We start from the raw sequence: 17,391 nt of genomic DNA, 5'->3' as shown, positions 1-17,391 counted from the left end.
CCCAGACATCTGCTCTATCCTGATGAAATGTTCTATTGCAAATTTCGAGTAGAGGGTCAATCAGGGCTTCAGTCTTTCAGACTTCTATTGGTATATTGTCAAGGCCAGGGGTTTTACCATTGTTAAAAGTCTTGATACAGTCCATAAGTTCCTCCCTAGTGAAGTCACTTGTGTTGATTGGTAATATGTAATCAATAACTGGTACAACAGGTATATTTACAATGTTGGGAGGTTGACCGAGAAGTTTGGAAAAATGATCATGCCATAGATTAACTCTCTCTTGTTGGCTTTTTGCCTTTAACATCCCTTGTTTGGTTTTCTTTCTCGAGGTTATTTCATTTACAGTGGCCCATGCCAGTGCTCCTCTATGTTCTTCGTGGGCACTTTGGATCACTGTAGTCTTTTGCTTTATGTAAGTTCCTGCTCATATGCTTTGTCAAGCTCATCCTTCATTTTGTTTATCTCGACTTCGCTCTTTTGTTCTACAGTTGCCTTCCTTAGAGCTTCCCGTTTATCCAAAATGTTCTTATCCTCAGCCCAGGGCGCACGCTTCCTTACTTTTGGCTTAATTGGGACATGTAAATCTGCTGCTTCTTCGTGTGCTCTTATGACATTTGCATAGATTGAGTTAGCATTTTTGGTCTCATCAAGGTCAAATTTCCTCTTGTCTTCATTTGTATATGCTACATTAACTTCAGCGTCATTTAGTAGTTTACCCCAGTCGTATCTTGTGCCCCTTTCAGATTGTCGTTTAGGTGCTCTCAAACTCAGTCTGAATTTAGCTGTTACTATCCTATGGTCAGATTTAATATTTGAAAAGCTATTATATGCTTCGCAGTTAAGTGCACTGTTCCTCCATTTTTTGTTAATTAGAAGGTAGTCAATCTGGGCACGTTCACCGTTGGGATAGGAAAAACTCCAAAGTTTCCCTTTTTTCTTGGTGTAGTTAATGCTGAGGTTAAACATGTTGCATTCATTTATGAATTCTAGGAGGTATTTGCCATTTCTGTTAGTTTCGCTATGATAACTAGATCCTTTAGAATCTGGTTGACCTATCTTTGCATTCATGTCCCCTCCCACAATGCAAACATTATGTTTAGGAATTTCTTTTACTGTGTCAGCAAGAGCCGAGTAGAACTCTCTGACCTCTTCTTCATCTGTCGCATTAGTGGGGCTATAACATGATATCACGGTAGTGGCTGGATTTCCTTCAGAATTTGCAACAATAATCCTAGGGCAAATGCTTTCAACAGAGTTTAAACATTTATAAGCTTTCGGGCTAAGTAATAAGCCAACACCTCCAATTGTTGCATTATTTGACCCTTTTTCTGCAGAACTTATGAGTAATTTCCAGCCATTACCCATATCCTTGTGCTGAATAATAACATCATCATGACATAATCTGTGCTCCTGTATACACACAATATCAATGCTATACTCGTTTGCCAATGCAGCAGTTTCACCCAATTTGGAAGCTGAGTTCAGGGTTCTAGTGTTAAAAGTTGATACTAGCAAGGTTTTCTTGCATCTGAGCAGTTTTTCCTTTACAATACCGCATGACGAATTTTCGAGGTTGGGAAAGCTAGTCATGTTTTGACTCTTTCTATTGCGAGTTGTAATGCCAGGGGTCGCAACTCCTCCTGTCAATGTCATTTTTTCACAGTTCCCCTCTAACTGGGGCAGGTGTGCCTACCCATTGTTGTACCAGTTCAAGAACGATATGTTCGGTGCGTGCATGAAAAACCTTCAGTTTGTTGATGGTTGTCACAGGAACTACCGTCGCCGAGCAGGTCCAATCCTCTGCGTAGTCACAGGTCCAGCGCCATTTTATCACCAGTCTGTCGATGAATGCCGCTTGAACCTCCACTTCCCGTGAAATAAAGCAGGATTTATTAACGAGGTTTACTCCTCGGCAGACAGTAGCAGGGGTGGCTTGATATCCGGGATGAAGGAAACTTCCAGCGCCGAGTAACGAAGGAAAAATGTCCGAGAACTCAGATGCAAAGGGCGGGAGGGCAGCCCATGCCTTATTCCGGATGACTGAAAATTTGTCACTATCTAGTCGACAGAAACCAAAAATAAACTGAAAATCACTGTAAACCCTATCTACTCTATGTGCTGTGGTAGTTTTTCGGCTTCCAATGGCTATCCATGTTGAGGATTAGGATGGATTCCCACCACAATCATGGAAACTCCAAAGGAAGCCGCCATCTTGGACCAAGGCCCCCTAGCCCCTGCAGTAGACACCCAGCTGAGTTACTAACTGACACAGACTTTGCAGATGATATAGCCCTTACTTCGAACATAGTACTAGAAGCACAGTCATTCTTGCACAAGGTTGAAAATGCCTCCAAAATTGTTGGCCTACATGCCAACGATACAAAAACTGAGTATATGGTGTTCAATCAACCTGAAGGAACCCTGATCTCAACAAAAGGTCAGGCACTTGCCTGCGTGAAAGACTCCAAGTACTTCGGTTCATGGATAAGAAACTCTAGTAAAGATGTGGATGTCAGAATTGCTCTAGCTTGGGGAGCCATGAGTAAAATGTCAGTTATATGGAAAACCGATTTAAGTCCAACAACTAAAATCAGTTTCTTTAGAGCAGCAGTAGAGTCAATTCTCCTCTATGGGTCAGAATGTTGGACTCTGACAAAAGCCCTAGAGAGAAGACTCAACGGCACATATACGAGAATGCTGAGATCTGTCCTAAACATCTCATGGAGACAAAGAATTTCAAACAAGGTCCTTTACAAGGATATACCGCCGATAGCCGAAACTATTCGGCAAAGGAGACTGCGTTTTGCAGGTCACTGCTGGAGGAAAAATGATGAAGTAGTGCACAAACTGTTACAGTAACTGTGGAATCCGAACCACGGAAACAGGGGCAGGGGAAGACCGCGTAAATCATACACTAAGCAGCTTGCTGAAGACACCGGTCTGGACATGCAACAACTTCCCGCACCGATGGATGACAAAGAGGGGTGGAGGAAACTGGTTATGTGGAGACTCCGAGCGAGCTTGCCGGAGTAAGTAAGTATTAAGTAAACCAACATTGTTTGCAGTGTGCATAATGTTTCACATTGAAATATGTCTACCCAAAACAAATATTTCCAACATAAGATCAATACTTATCAAGAAAGGAAAACAAGATGTAGGCTTACCTTTTGAGCGTTCTGGATGTCGGTGTCGATGTATAACCCGACAAAGAGGCAGCACGTAATCAACATCACACATAAGATAGCTACTGATGCAACAACGCTCACACGCCGACAAGTTAATCCTGCAAAATTTCACAACAGTTTCAAGGCGTTAGTAGAGAATTGAGCCGAAAACAGACAGATACAGTCAAAATAACAAAAGTATGTTGACAAGGGATACCTTCCCATATACTTCAGTACAAGATCAGTCTAGTAACACTATACATATCACAATTCAAAACAGAAAGGCATCTATGCAGAGCCAAAATACACCAAATTTCTTCTATAGATTTGAAAAAATGAAACATTTGATCTATTGTCTGATCCATATGTATCAAAAACATGATAACGAAACATATTTAATAGGGTTAAGTAATACAAGAGTTTAGAGAGCTCATATCTCCATGAAATACTCTGATTCTGCAAATGTCTTTTACATCTGCATAATCTATGCTTGGTTATGTGCACCTTTAACGAACTTGCACAGGTCAAATTTTGACAATCCAATCATTTAGATTTTATTAGACTTATGGCAGTTTGCATTAATTATGAAAATCATGAACTTATTTGCATAATGGAGTTCGTTCATTGCGTAGAAGTTTTGTTATTTTCTCCGATTTTTAAAATAGTTTTGATATTATGGTACATGAAAAAGTATGACTTAGAAGACGACAAAATACACAAAAGTAAGAAAATTCGTTCTTTATCTTTGAAATTCGTTGAGTATCTTTCGAACCCCGCTGTGACGCAAACTTGACGCAAGTGTAATGACAATGCACCTTTACATCACAAGACATCTTCCACTAAAATATCAAGACCATGGCATGTTCTGCTGCAGTACCAAGCTTACATACTAGGAGGCCCAAAATTAAATCTACCTTGACTTTCATCTTGACCCAACACCTACAGTTATGCTGACCACAAAAAATCAAGAAACAAAAGCAGATAAACAAACACGCACACAGAGCCACATTCCAAGCAATATTTCAATTTTTCCTGGAGATAAAAAGTAGACATTTCTTACCGTAAGCTGCTTGTTTTGGAATATTTGGCACGTATAACGAGTTGGACACCAGGACGTTCTCCGGATTTTGAGGCTGTGCACCATTCTCCGGATTTCGAGGCTGTGTAACATTTTCCGGATTTGTAGGATGTGCACAATTCTTCTGTGCATCATCTTGGTGCATCGATGAGTGACACTCAGCTTCTTCATGCGTAAGATTCGGGCACATATACGAAATGATATAAGGTTCTATGGTCTCATTATCTGAGGCGACGTCGACAATATTTGGATGTTGGTTGTTGGTTCTCCGGCGCAGTAACTCATTCTCCTGTCGTAGGACTGTAACAACTATGTCCGCGTTACATCCCTTCAAGTTCAAAGGTCTGTCTTTGCTGTTGCTTGAAGCTGTTTTCGTCTCGTCCAATGTCTCTTTTACCTCCTGCTCTTCTGAATTTGTCTCCAGAAACCCTTTGTGATCCTCGTCTCTGTGCTCGACAGGGCTGATGCTGTTATCCTGTCCGCTTCTAGCCTCGGACCCAATATTGAGGTATTGGTCATCGTCATCTTTTCGCTGGTATATAAGAGAACAGGTCTGGTCACAGGGATTCAGAGAATAACACTGACTACAGGACTTGGCCCCACTTTTGGCGGTTAGATCATCGCCATCTTTTCTCCCGTATTTACGAGAACAGGCCTGGTCACAGGGATTCAGAGAATAGCACTGCCCACAGGACTTTACGTACGAAACCTTCGTGCAGGGATGCATAGAATAACACTGAGAGCAAGGATCCCCATCACTGCTAGCTTGCCTACGGACGCTTCCTTCAGTCATGTTTGCCTCCCCCTTTGCTTCCATCATATCCTCTTCTGACATTTTGTCTATGGGCAGCCTTGGTGTGAGCTCTTTGCGATGTGGTCGTCTGGCAGCTCTTGATAATATGACATACACGTGCCTGATGTGTGGAGGAGGTACCTTCAAGTTATATAGCATATTATGGCATTCGCCTTTTACACCGCCAGACAATCAAGGACTGTTCCCTTGTTCGGTTTGATTTTCCCGATGTTTGTAATCCTGTTCTTTCACACAGCTTAGTGTTGTTCTGCAGAAGTTGTTATGGCAGAGTCGAAGGATTAAGTTGGATAAGACATTGTACTGATTTTGTTTTTCATGCTGATTGCATTTGCACAACAATTCTTGTTTTATCCATCTCGTTTTCAATGTGGCCTTTTCATCCGAACATTATAAATGATCAGCGTAAGATACCTATAAGCCCATAGTGTTTGATGTGCACATGGAAATTAATGATTGTCTTCACTGAGTTTAACCCCTTTTCGGTGTGTCACCCAACGGTTATAAGTCTGGTAGATTCATTCGTAGCTATGGGATGACGACAAGAGACGGTATTCGACCGGTTTCGACTTTATTGTCTTTCTCAAGAATCTGGTAGATTATAGCGCTCAAGACTAGTACGCCTACACAAACGTGCCAAAGTTAAAGAAAGGAAAACCGACTTCAGATAGCAAAATTTGGCAACAACTATCATGTTCAAAACAATCTATGGTGGTTTTCCTCTTTTCCCCACGTATTTGTGGCCAATCTTTGGACCCGTCTTCGGAGAACAGTTTCAACAGCGTTGGTAAACATGGAAGATTTCATCAAGATCGTTTTGTATTTCAACAAATCCACTAAAATGATTTCACGTCAGTTTTGAAGTCGTGACGATATGGCGGACTAACAGCTCTTAACTATATGATATATACGAGTCTTGTGTGTGGACTAGACCTAGAACTTAGGTTATATAAAAGTCTGAGCTTTTTACATCAGCACAATGTCTTATCCAACTTAATCCTTCGACACTGCCATAACAACGTTTTGCAGAACAACACTAAGCTGTGTGAAAGAACAGGATTATAAACATCGGGAAAATCCAACCGAACAAGGGAACACACACAAGACTCGTATATTTTCAAGAGCTATTGTTGCCATGGCAACGGGTTTCTGGCTGGCATATCTTCCCAAATTTACTAATTTCAGTTTGAATAATGGGATTTCATAGTTTGATTGCTAGATCGAACTTGTTTATTTATATCATTAACATCCTGTGCAATTGTAAATTACATTTCTAATTAGACATTCATTATTTATGCTAATTTGATGACGTCATGGGCCAAAATCCAAGATGGCGGACAATGTCATTTTCAACGATAAATACATGTTATTTTTACTCAAATATCGTCAAAATCTTTCATTTTCACAATCACTTGATCATTTTTACTCCATTTCTTTTTGGTTTTGGGTTTATATGTGGAAAAAGTCGTATTTTAGAAAATTCAAGCTTGTCGATCCAAGATGGCGGACAAATGACGTCATTTTCTGACGTCATATAGACGTCAGTGTCGTCGTCACTGGCAACAAAAGACTTGGCAGACTTAGACACCAATAAGATAACCTTTATAGTCGTCGTTTTGTTCAAACCATTTAAGTATAGCGGAAATTTCATATTTTGACGATTTTAGCCCAAAATATGACATTATGACGTCACAATTACGCCATATTACGTCATAACGATACCATAATTACAGAAAATATAAAACTTTACTAGTACATCATCTCCATTAAATTTGGTGATCGTAACCTAAGCCGTTTTGAAATTACGAAGGGGGGGTCAAAAGAGCCCCCCCCCCCCCGGTCCCAGGAATCCCGAAAAAGCTTGGTCTAGATAGGGATAATTATTAACAACCGATGTGAAATCACTAGTGGATTTGTTGAAATACAAAACGATCTTGATGAAATCTCCCAAGTTCACTAACATTGCTGAAACTGTTCTACGAAGATGGGTCCAAAAAATTGGCCACAAATACTTGGGGGGGGGCCGCCATAGATTTTTTTGAACATCGTAGTTAAAGCCAAATTTTGCTATTTCAAGTCGGTTATCCTTTCTTTAACTTTGGCACTTTTGTGTAGGCGTACTAGTCTTGAGCATTTTTAATCTACCAAACTTATGACCGATGTGCGGCACGCCGAAAAAGGCTTAAAACAGCTAGTACAGACAATCACTGGTCTCCATGTTCACATCAAACACTATAGGCTTATAGACATCTTCCTTTAAATTTTCAAATTTATTTGTGATGTTTGGATGAAAACACCAAATTCAAAAACAACGGGTTCCAACAAGAATTGTTGTGCAAATGCAATCAGCATGAAAAACAATATCAGTACAATGTCTTATCCAACTTAATCCTTCGACTCTGCCATAACAACTTCTTGAAGAACAACACTAAGCTGTGTGAAAGAACAGGTTCACATACATCGGGAAAATCAAACCGAACAAGGGATCCGGAACAGTCCCTGATTGTCTGGCGGTGCAAAAGGCCTAGACTTTCATATAACCTAGAGCTCATCATCCACACACAAGACTCGGATATTTCATATTTTCAAGAGCTATTAGTCCTCCATATCATCACGACTTTACAACCGCCGTGAAATCATTTTAGTGGATTTGTTGAAATACAAAACAATCTTGATGAAATCTTCCAAGTTTACCAACGTTGTTTAAACTGTTCTACGAAGATGGGCCCAAAGATTAGCCACAAATACTTGGGGAAAAAATAAGAAACCCGCCATATATTTTTTTGAACATCGTAGTTAAAGCCAAATTTTGCTATTTCAAGTGGGTTTTCCTTTCTTTGACTTTGGCACGTTTGTGTAGGCGTACTAGTATTGAACGTTATAATCTACCAGCCTTATAACAGATCTGTGTTACACCGCAGAGGCTTAGATACAGTGAAGACAATCACTGGTTTCCACTTCAAACTCTATGGGCTTATAGATATCTTCCGTTAACCTTTAAAATCCATTTATAATGTTCGGATGAAGACACCAAACTCAAAACCATCTGGATCCAACAAGAATTGTTGTGCAAATGCAATCAGCATGAAAAACAAGACCACTACAAATTAATCCCTCGACTCTGTCATAACACCTTTTGCAGAACACACTAAGCTGTGTGAAAGAACAGGATTACAAACATCGGGAAAATCAAACCGAACAAGGGAACAGTCCCTGATTGTCTGGCGGTGTAAACAGCTCAGACCTTTATATAACCTAAGCTCTAGGTCTAGTCCACACACAAGACTGGTATATGTCATATTTTCAAGAGCTCATTAGTTCGCCATATCGTCACGACTTAACAACCGATGTGAAATCATTTTAGTGGATTTGCTGAAATACATAATGATCTTGATGAAATCTTCCACGTTCACCAACGTTGTTGAAATTGTTCTACAAAGATGGGTCCGAAAATTGTACACATACTTGGGGGAAAAAAAGAGGAAAACCGCCATAGATTGTTTTGAACATGGTAGTTTAAGCCGAAGTTTTCTATCTCAAGTCGGTTTTCCTTTCTTTGACTTTGGCACGTTTGTGTAGGCTTACTAGTCTTAAACGTTATAATCTACCAGACTTATAACCGATGTGTGACACGCCGAAAAAGGATTAAATACAGTGAAGACAATCACTGGTTTCCATGTTCACATCAAACACTGTGGGCTTATAGATATCTTCCGTTAACCTTTCAAATCCATTGATAATGTCCAGATGAAAACGCCAAATTCAAACGAGCTAGATCCAAAATGTCTTGATGTGCAAATGCAATCAGTATGAAAAACAAAATCAGTACAATGTTCTTATATAACTTAAACCTTCGACTCTGCTAAAACAACATTTCAAAGGACAATACTAAGCTGTGTGAAAGAACAGGATTACAGACATCGGGAATATCAAACCGAACAAAGGATCAGTCCCTGATTGTCTGGCGGTGTAAAAGGCGAAGGCCATAATATGCTATATAACTTGGAGATATCTCATCCACACATCAGGTACGTGTATGTCATATTATCAAGAGCTGCCAGACGACCGCATCGCAAAGAGCTCACACCAAGGCTGTCCATGGACAAAATGTCAGAAGAGGATATGATGGAAGCAAAGGGGGATGCAAACATGGCTGAAGGAAGCGTCCGTAGGCAAGCTAGCAGTGATGGGGATCCCTGCTCTCAGTGCTATTCCATGCATCCCTGCACGAAGGTTTCGTCCTTGAAGTCCTGCAGGCAGTGCTATTCTCTGAATCCCTGTGACCAGGCCTGTTCTCGTATATACGGGAGAAGAGATGGCGATGATCTTACCGCCAAATGTGGGGCCGAGTCCTGTACTCAGTGTTATTCTCTGAATCCTTGTGACCAGGCCTGTTCACTTATATACCGGCGAAGAGGTAGCCATGACCAAACCGCCAAAACTGTGTCCGAGGCTAGAAGCGGACAGGATAACAGCATCAGCCCTGTCGAGCACAGAGACGAGGATCACAAAGGGTTTCTGGAGACAAATTCAGAAGAGCAGGAGGTAAAAGAGACATTGGACGAGACGAAAACAGCTTCAAGCAACAGCAAAGACAGACCTTTGAACTTGAAGGGATGTAACGCGGACATAGTTGTTACAGTCCTACGACAGGAAAATGAGTTACTGCGCCGGAGAACCAACAACCAACATCCAAATATTGTCGACGTCGCCTCAGATAATGAGACCATAGAATCTTATATTATTTCGTATATGTGCCCGAATCTTACGCATGAAGAAGCTGAGTGTCACTCATCGATGCGCCAAAATAATGCACAGAAGAATTGTGCACATCCTACAAATTCTGAAAATGTTACACAGCCTCAAAATCCGGAGATTGGTGCACAGCCTCAAAATCCGGAGAATGGTGCACAGCCTCAAAATCCGGAGAACTTCCTGGTGTCTAACCCGTTATACGTGCCGAGAATTCCAAAACAAGCAGCTAACGGTAAGAAATGTCTACTCTTTATATCATGACAAAATGGAAATATTATTTGGGGTGTGTGTGTGTTTGTGTGTGTGTGTGTGTGTGTGTGTGCGTGTCTGTGTGTGTGTATGTGTGTGCGCCTGTGTGTGTGTGTGTGTGTGTGTGTGTGTCTCTGTGTGTGTGTGTGCGTGTGTGTGTATGTGTGTGTGTGTTTGGTTCCGGATTCATTTGTGGTCAGCATAACTCAAAAATCTCTGGGTGGATTGCAATGATATTTGGTGTGTTGGTAGGTGTTGCAAAGATCATGGTCAAGATTCATTTTGAGGCCCCAAGTAACCTTGGTACTGCAGCAGAACTCACGTTTTGTATTTTTTGACCTGGACATGTCATGGTCTTGATTTTTTTAAGGCAGATATCTTGTGATGTTTCAAAGACGTGGTGTGTGCTTGGTCTCCCTAGCAGCTTGCTCTGGATCTGCAGGGGCATTTTTGTCACAATCTTCCGAGGAGAATAACGGTACAAAAGAAATGGCATATTTTCATGATATTTAGTTTGCAGATATCTTTGGTAGAAGATGAACACAACAAAGTGTAAATCACGCAAAATAGGAATTATTTGAATATTTCATAATCCGGTCAAATCCATGTGACCGGGAGTGTGTATGTGACCTATGCAGTTTCTGGGAGGCAAAAATTAGAAGATATTCATTCTGAAAATGTCCATAATTTTTATAATCAATGCTAAATTGTCATTATTCTGTTGTAGATGATCGGATTTTCAATATTGTGATCTGCGTAAGTTTGTAAAAGGTTGACATAACAAAGCATGCGAAAGTAATTTTCATAATCAGAATATTTCATGAGATATGAGCTCTCCGAATTCTTGTTGATAAAAAGCATTACTTACCCCTGTTTCATGTGCTTTCTTATCATGCTTTTGTTTTCAAACTAGGAAATGACATACATATGGATCTGACAATGGATCAAAATTTGATTTTTTTTTCAAATCATATAGAAGAAATTTGGTGTAATTTGGTTCTGCATGTATGCCATTCTGTTTTGAATTAAGTATAGTGTCACTGGTGCCCTCGTACTGGAAAAAAATAAGCAGGAAAGATGAATCTGGTCAACATTATCTCAAAGTTTATTATTTTGCCTTGCTGTTTTCGGTTCAAGATCTCTGCCAACGCCTTGAAACTGTTGTGATATTTTGCAGGGTTAACTTGTCGGCACATGAACGTTGTTGCATCAGTAGCTATCTTATGTGCGATGTTGATCACGTGCTGCCTTTTTATTGGGTTATACATCAACACCAACATCCATAATTCTCAAAAGGTAAGCCTAAATTTTGCTTTTCTTTGTTGATAAGCATTGATATATAAGTCTTTTGAAATTGTTTTTGGGAGATATATTTCAATAAAACATTATGCACACTGCAAAGAATGTTGGTTTGAAAGTGCGTTTAAGTTCGACTTAGAAAATGATTTCGGGATTTTGTTTACTCTTTTCCACTCAAAAAAATAAATTGCACTAATACAAATTTCGTCTGAATTCCTTGAATTTTCTACAGCTTTATGACCCGAACACTTTGAACACATGGAATTATGACAAGTGTGAAGTTAAATGTCGTTGGTGGCTCATATCGCCCCCCGTCTCGGGAAAGAGATCTAGAATGTTGGTGGGCTCTGGTGTAGATGACCTACGTTACTAATCTTACCAAATATTCAAAATGTTAACACCCTAACAAAACTGTGAGCCACTGGAATTCACATGAATATGGTGTGAAATCTCTGATAACAAAAAACTGGATGACCTATGTTCCAAGAATCTGGTAGAGAACGTTTAGTTTCTCCAATGTAAGACTTACATCGGTTGGTGGAGTCAATTCTATGTTACGGCGAGAGTTTGTAGCCGTTTTTTGCCATTCTATCTGAGATATCTAAATATGAAAAAAATTAATTTGTTTGACTTTCAAAATAATCTACACAGTATTTTCACATGCTAGAGGAGTTCTAACGTAGATTACGTTATTTTATATTACAGTAGTTTATAATATACATCATAGATTCACCATTTATTGTAACATGTTATTACATTTTGTAGTGATTCAGTGGCATGATAATAATTAAAAGCCATTCACATATTCTAGAAATATACACCTGCAGACAATAAAACCAGCTTAGCACCTACTTTCTATGGGCTATCTACCATTTGAAAAATGATTCAAAATCTTAGACAGATTCTCATAAATGTTGTATTTGTGTATTGAATTCCCGTAACAGGCTTTGGCTGATAGTGGTGGATTCGGGGATACAAGATTAACATCAACTTCCGGGAACATGCAAGAGGCCACAATGTCTGCGATCTCTAACAGCTCCCAAGGTGATTTGATTTAGCATCAAATTGGGTAGGCTAAGGAGAGACAACATGTAAATTATGTGTTGCTACATTTAGAGTTACTTCATGTTTACAATTAATGAATTGCTGAATATAATCTTTAAATTATTAGCATCCATAACTTTAAAATTGAAATACACATATATTAGTTGAACATAACAACATTATTTTACACTCAATCAGGCCGAAATTTTGTTAAAGTATATCCTATGTATGTATGTGTGTATGTGTATGTATGAATAAACCTACCATTCTATTCGAAGTTCATAAAACTTGAATGTTCAGTGACCAAGCTGATGAAACTTATAGAAAGAATAGATGAAACTTATATGAAAGAATATATTCAGTTAAAGTTACCACACGAACCTTACAATCCAATCTGTTGTGCTATCTGTAGCTTCTACACCTAAGGTAGACCCCTTAGAGACGCCACACCACACGCCATCTACAACAATGCTAACGACTTTTACATCAACAAGGATGTCCACCCGCCAAACGACTAGTTCTATGCCCTTTGGCACAAGCAAACCAGAATCGGACGTTTACACCAATGGTGTACTTACACCGACACCATCCACGCATAAGGGTATGTCATCTTTAACAAAAAGATAGAATGGAATTTTGATATTTGATAGACACATGTATTTAGCGCTGTTTAATTTATACACCTGGTTATGGGAGTGGTAGCTTCTAAGCTGTTTGTTTGTTTGTTTGTTTACTTTAGTCTGTATGGAAATGAACGTGACTGAACACCTGGGCTCATAATTACAACTACCTAAATGAGCAATGTTGACATTTACTTACTGTGCGTCAACACCTTGATTGTTAACATCATTAACTTAAAGGAATACAATATTTGTATCTTCGGTTTAAGTTCCATGGCCAATTGTATTATTACAGAAAGCCGTGGCATGGCCGGCAGTATCGTGAACTCGAAGAAGAAGATCACTTTCGGTGGGAAGGGAAAAGGCCCAGGGAAGTTTAAAGGTTTTACTAGAGTGGTTGTGTCCAGATACAATGAAATATTTGTAGCTGATGGAGGCAACAGTCGGATCCAGGTCTTCGGCATGAACGGGACCTTTCTCCGCCTCTTCCCAGCGGTAGTACCCGGTGTAACTGCAAAAACGATGTACCCTACCGATGTCACCATTGACGGAAAGGGAAATGTATGGGTAGTGGGTTTCGTCGTTGACTCAAAGCGTCGGGAAAAATGTGTGTTAGTTAAGTACAATCGAGAAGGTCAACCCGCACTCAACAGCGCAAACTTGCTACCATGCACATATAAATACTTGGTAAGCGCTACCTTTGACGCGGTTAACAACAAAGTCATTGTTGCTGCGGACACTGATATCTATATCTTTTCACCAGACGACTCCTTGTATGATAGAAGGTTCAAATCATTGAAGTTAGCCAGGTGCGTTACATCGGACAAAGAAGGTAATATAATTACGGCAGAAGGGGTTGGAGTTCACGTGTACAATCACACTGGACATCTGCTGTTCAGGATCCTATGGAAGGCAAAAGGCATGGGTACTGATTATCCACAAGGTGTCTACAGAGACAGTTTGGGGAACATCATCATAGGGAGCGTGGCACACAGGGTAGACATGTACAGATACAATGGGACGTATGTCCGCACCGTCGTTGAGGTTAGATTACCATGGGACATTGCTGTAGGACCCGACGGACAGTTGGTGGTGACTACAAGGAAGACCAAAAACCCAATTGTAACAATTTTTCCACGCCATACTTTATTTCCGTAAATACCTTTGCCAAGAAGGTTGTTTTCGGCAGAATTTATATGTCCGTCTGTAAAGATCATAACCAGAGAAGGCATAAATTGTCTTGATAAATGTTCGGTGTTGAGAAGACCTTAAAACAATTAGACTTTGGGCTCCCTTGTACCTTAGTAGTACTGCATCTGAACTTTCTACTCTGATATGTGGTGTTTTGGACGAGCACGTGGTCCCGTTGTTTGGGCCAATGGGCAGAAAAAAGATTATGAATTTTCGTGTTTTTGACCTGTAGGTTACTTTCAATTATTTGATGACCAACGTGAGAACTTGATTTGCATATTTATGGAGGAATTTATATTCATATTGTGCTTAATGACAGGAACTTCATACTCAGTAACAAGGACATTTTTTCTTGTCGTAGCATGTGTAAAGTGGTTTGATTCAAACATCAATGCATAGCTTTCGTAAATGTGTGGAATTCTTTTGTATAACATTTTGTAAATTTAAGCTCTCAAAATATTTTAATGAAGATATAAGGCCCTCCGATCTCTTGTTACAGAGCACCCGCCAGTCCTTGAATATACAGCCTCTTAACAATGGTTTCCTACGCAAAAAAAAAGAGGAGAAAGCAACTGTCAATAACTCAACTTTCTGACGTTAATTCACACAAACATACCCTCATATAAAAGCCCGTCATCTCATGCTCAGCTATTCAAAAAAGCACATGCATGTCGCCATGAATCTATCGGCACGGACTTCCGGAAAACTACAAAATGACCATTGACCTCAAAACCGCACCACAGCTCAGTGAGGAGGCCCTGTGCTAGGACAAAAAGTCCCAACTTTATATCCCATGACAACCACAAAAACTCAACATTTTGGCCCCAATCAGAAAGTAGAAACCCTCCCCTGTCACACCCACCTCAAAAATTGCAGGATTTCTACCCATTTGACCAGGAAAAAAACAACTATATTCCCACCATCAATTTTCATGGCGGATTGGCTGGCGGATGTTTGCGAGCCGTTTGAACTTTATCCGCACCGTCGTTACTGAGGTCTAATGTCTATCGACATGATGATAACACTGTAACATTCTTTAAACGCTTTATGGTATTTACGTAATTGTACATTGCACAATGGGTGTGGTTAATTCCTTTATTTTTTCGTTACCAAGACGTATTTAAGTATCAAAATTAGTTTTGTATGTGATTTGATATGGAATGTTTTAGTAATGGAACTTTAATGATTTTATCGTAATATAATTGCTATCAATTTTCGATAGCAAGCTAAGAATAAACAAATAAAAATAAGCAAAAAGGCGATGATGATGATGGTAAGCAAAGCTGAAACATGCACATGAATAAGGCATGGGTTCGTATCGGTTTGTATAAAACTCATCTATGAAATTTGAATGTTGTAAATGGATTGTACTAAGTAAAATAGAGAGTATTTTACAAATGTGTGACGTGATAAAATTCAATACTCGGGCGATTTAGAACTCCTGTAGCCATGGTGACATTTATTTATTCTTTAATCTTGAAAACATCTGAGTAGTCCATGCAAGAAACCTTTTGATTTCCAAGTTGAACCAGAGTTTGTAGATCTGGCCACAAGAACTTAATTTGTCTGTGTCTGGTGATGGCAAAAGCGAATGCTTCCAATCACCTTAATAAAGTTACCTTGCACAGATATATTGCTTATCTGACCATCATTTTGCCTATAATTGTTATGTCACCGTGTCATAATTAGGGTGATACCCAAACACGAGAGCCCTTGTGAATCGAGAAATGATCTTGGCTATTCTTCAATAGAAAAAAAACATCATGTAGAACATCTTGAAATCATTTGGTGATACAAAATGTACAACCCTTCATTGAAAAGCTTGTATATATTCCTTAACATCGATACCTCAGCAATTTCGTGAGTTTGCGGGATGGATACCAGATATGCATATGCTACGGCCACATTTTTTTTTGTATACCTTGATGTTATCTGGGAATAACCTTTTTTCATGGGTTCAGCCCATTTAATCAAATTGATGACGTCATAATTACGCAACCGTGGACTAGATATACTTTTGTAATGAATTAACGTCGGAACGTGTATCTTCGACCTAACATCAAATTCTTCTTCCCTCAGAAGTTAGTCTATTTGTGCAAAATAACAAAATACCAATCGCAAAATGCCATATATTTCATATACCACTCTCATTTCCCCATACATCATGAATAGCACCATAGTTTCTCCCGTGCCTTAGTTTCGGTCCAGTTACTAGTACTCCATAAGGGACGTTAATCTTCAGACTTATTACGATATCACTTGATACATTCATTCAACTTTGGCTGTTTGCGACTTTACACGAGCGCTTGGTAGATCAGTCAGTACAATTGACGTGGAAACACAATATGACACTTATGTCCAATCCTGTCCTCTCATCTTGAAGTGTTGAACGAAAGCCACTTCCTCGAAGTGTTGAACGAAAAATAGAAGTTTCCACCGTATGGACAACACTTCTGTATCACACGAAGGAGTAGAAAGGTCTTCAAATGTGTACGAAGAAGCTAAGATGGTGACAATATAGACTCTATCGCAGCCAATACATCATTCCCGGCTGTAGCAAGGTAGCCCTTTGTCGCGTGCACAATCGAAGGGGACGAATCGATGCCAAAACATCGTCTGAAGGTAAGGCGACAGCAAGTAAATCTTATGGATGACGTCCACTGCTGATTCCAAATCAGATCGCGAAAAAAACAATATTGGTAAAAAATATCTGCTTGAATATAAGAGACTTCTTCACTAACCTTACAATCACTTTCTCTTGGCCAGGTGCGTATTATCTGACAGGAATTTGGTTTCAACTAAAGGAGTTATGTTGTATCCAATAACGAATCACAGCCATCAACAATAAGACATCTATTGGTTGCTCTACGGAACTGAGGAGTATCTTACGTGCAGTCTTTAGATAAACCCACCTCCTCTGCAATTGTAAATTGTCAAAAATTACTGACTTCGAAAGATCGCATTTTATGATTTTGGGAGGTCTATTACACATGATAACACTGGTAAACACAATTTTTGTCTTGCTAGGTAGAACACAAAACAACCTTGATGTTGACAATTGAGAAGCGAAGGGATCCACATACCCCAAACAATAACGCTTGACTGGTTACCTGGCGCTGACGCAACTTGAAAAGGTATGCAAATTTAATGAACACGGCCGCCCATTGGCTGAAGCAGAAA

This window comes from Branchiostoma floridae, chromosome 12 (genome assembly GCF_000003815.2).
Source record: "Branchiostoma floridae strain S238N-H82 chromosome 12, Bfl_VNyyK, whole genome shotgun sequence".
Taxonomy (NCBI): Eukaryota; Metazoa; Chordata; class Leptocardii; order Amphioxiformes; family Branchiostomatidae; genus Branchiostoma; species Branchiostoma floridae.
The sequence above is the reverse complement of the archived record's forward strand: the minus strand, read 5'-3'. Positions refer to the sequence as shown.